Source organism: Rhinopithecus bieti, unplaced genomic scaffold, assembly GCF_001698545.2.
Source record: "Rhinopithecus bieti isolate Rb0 unplaced genomic scaffold, ASM169854v2 scaffold_521, whole genome shotgun sequence".
NCBI classification, from domain to species: domain Eukaryota; kingdom Metazoa; phylum Chordata; class Mammalia; order Primates; family Cercopithecidae; genus Rhinopithecus; species Rhinopithecus bieti.
Window position 1 is genome coordinate 80443 of NW_016803047.1, and position 3177 is coordinate 83619.

General features: G+C 42.1%; 1 pseudogene; it reads right to left on the reverse strand.

Annotated features, from left to right (window-relative positions):
* Window positions 1-1191: 1191 nt before the first annotated feature.
* On the reverse strand, window positions 1192-1584 carry LOC108539205 (cytochrome c oxidase subunit 5B, mitochondrial pseudogene; annotated as a pseudogene).
* Between the last annotated feature and the right edge of the window lie 1593 nt (window positions 1585-3177).

Sequence of the window (3177 nt, forward strand, 5' to 3'; positions counted from 1 at the left end):
AAAAAAATAAAATAAAAAAATAAAAGAAATGCCTTTTTCGTTTGACATTAAATGAGCTCTTGGGTCTTGACAGAATGGAGGGTGGACTTAATAAAGATTATCTGCATTACACATACCATGCTATGGAGTGGGTCTCCTATTTACAATCCAGTGGCCTTCTAAAAATTTCTTTCATAAGTTAGGTGTTAAAGACTAGTGTTTACTTTCCCCATAGAGATCATTTTATAGGCTATACCACAAAGGCTTATTTAATCACTAATATAACTGAAATGCTATATAATTGCAATAAAAAGCAGTAAACTACCACACTAATGACAATTAAAGAAAGTAGAAAATAATAAAAGTCAATTAAGAACCTGTTTTACTTTTTCCATATATCTTGAATAATAGTGTAAAATAAAATGTATATTTAATTTGAAGAAGATGAAGACCAAGGTAGAAATTCTGGAATTCTGAAGAGGCCTTTACAGAAATTTCAAGACATGCTATTTACAGCTAATGTGACCGACGCCCCTCACTCTTCCCTCCCAAGTGGGTAGTTTTGCTTTTCTCAGTTCCAGTGCATCAGCAGCATTGCTCTGATCTTTAGCATCTATGAACAGGGTCACTCAGGACTCCTAGTGGTAAGGAGGAGCAAGGTAACTAAAGGCTATTAGACGGCTTCCTGAGGCAAGCACACCGGCCCAGGTCAGCTCCCACCAAAGATGGACTATTGCCTATTTTCACCTGTCTCCTAGCTTGGAAAATGCAGAAATGGGGAGAAAATAAAAAGGAAAAAAACTTGCTTTTCTCAAAAAATTGAATAAAAATTCGAAAAGAAAGGAAAGATAAGGCAATGAAAACTATTCTACATGAATAACTGCCTCAAAAGAAAGAAGGAAAGTCATGGAGAAGAGGTAAGTAGGTCAGAAATGTGCCTAAGTCAGACTTTAGCTGGCATTAGTGTCCAAGAACCCCAAGATTGCTCTCTGGAACTAATGAATGGCAAGAAGGAAAGGAGAGCAGAGCAGACTAGCTTGCCAGTGGGGAAGGTAGGGGAGGAGTTGTTATGTTGTAACTGGCACCACATATACAAGAAACATTCACAGATCAGGTATACAGCCTGATCTGGTGTATCAGCCAATACAAGAGCTAGTCTTAGTTGGAAAGAAGAAACTTTACAGCACATTTTGAGTAACTTAGTGCATGGGCTCAGTGGGCCACCTGGTGGGGCAGCAGCTTATAATGGGTTCCACAGCTAGGGCATTGCTGTTGGGTCTTGGCTTTGTGCAGCCAAAACCAGATGACAGCACTGTTGTCCTCTTCACAGATGCAGCCCACTATACTCTTGTTGGTGATGGAGGAAACTAAATTAGGGTCTTCCTTGGTGCCTGAAACTGCCTTTGGGGGTAATACACTATATAGGTCCAGTCCCTTCCCTGCAACCATCATGACCTGCATCTCCAATCCAGTCGTCAGCTCATCATCAGTAGGAACGCCACCTCCAGATGCCATGGAGCACATCACAGCCACCCCATTGGGACCACAGGCCCTCAGGGCCTGCACAGCCAGTGCTCCAGCTCCATGAAGTAACCTTGAAACCATCACACCTGCAACTTGGGGAATGTCTGCATAACGTTTTATTGCAGACTTCAACACATTTAAATAAAAATAGCCTACCTAACAAGGCTAACCTTGACTCCCACATACACACACATACTCAAAAGAGACAGGAGCAGTAGCAGAAAACCTTGTAAAAGAAATCCCTGATTTCCTTCTATAATTGAATAACAAACTGTCTGGAATTTTGACCTTAACTTTTATAAGTAAGTGTTAGTTAAAATAGTGTGTTCTCTAAAGTTACTCCAGAGTTCAAAACAGCAAGGGTTGAATGTGATTATGTTTTCCAGGTCTATTTATGAAAATGAGTGTTCTGACATCTAAGCCTGCAGTTGTGACTGAGTACAACGCATGCAGGACTTTAATGGAAACCAAAAGGGAATTTAAGTGGCCTATCCCAGCAAATACTATGCATTTTCCCCACCCATGATAGTACTCACATCGAGAAAGGGGTCTGCATTTATGATCCCTCTGCTATTTTTAGCTGAATTCCGAAATGATTCAGGTTGCTCTACCAACATTAGAGAATTCAATTTAAACCCCAAGATGAAACAGACAAGGGAGCACTCTTAAATATGGGCTTTGGTCTAAGCGCCCTTAAACGAACACTGCAGGGTAATGTAATGGGATCACTCTGTAAATGGGGTGATTAGCAACCCGATAACTCATGGGAGTAATAACCTGTTTGGAAGTGTCACCCCATGCTCAGAGACTGGCACAAAGGACACCTCTGAGCTGATATGACGTGAAGAAAGTCTCCCACTTCACATCCATGTGTTGCCTGTTTTCTGGAATGACACAAGAAGAAATGGCTAAAACGGAAAGTTCAGAAACAAGAGTGTTTGTCACTTCACGATTTGCAGGATGCTAACAACGCAGTCAAGACTGACTACACAGCCTTGACAGAAGATACTCCTCTGATTTGGGAGTTGTTTTTCAATCCAATCTTCTTTAAAAGAAATCATGAAGACAGTTTAAATTCAAAAGGCCTATGACACTCCGAACTGCAATTCTTTTAGAATGTAGGACCACCACCTCCTCGTCCACACTAGGGAAACGGAAAGTATCTGACTTCCCAACAAAAATGTAAGGAGTCCTTCCTTTTAAAGGAATATCTGTACAAACACTTAGGACAAAACTCCTCTCTGGTCATTCTGGACTGCTGTCAGGCCCTTCTAGATTCTCTTTTTCCAATTTTTTTTCTCTTCCCACATCTGGGGTAACTGGAGAGCTGTGGGCCCAATCCTGTCCGTGGGAGATGACTGGAGAGTCATAATCCAGGGGGCCGTAGTGGGTCAGCATCAGTTGCTGCCAGGCACCTGTTGTTATTGTTTGCCCTGCATCCATCCCCTTCTTTCTGGTAAGAGCACTGTATCACTGCAACAGTCAGGGACCCAGCAGGAAACATGGGGCTCTCTGGAGAGAGTTTAATCAAGCATAGTTGTACAGAGGCGCAGACAGGCTTAATGAAACCAGTAAGAGACGGGGAGGCATCCCAGGTTAACAACAGTAGGAAGTGATTATCATCACTAACCCCACACAGGCAATCTCTGAGAGAGCTTTAGCCACAGGAGAAAG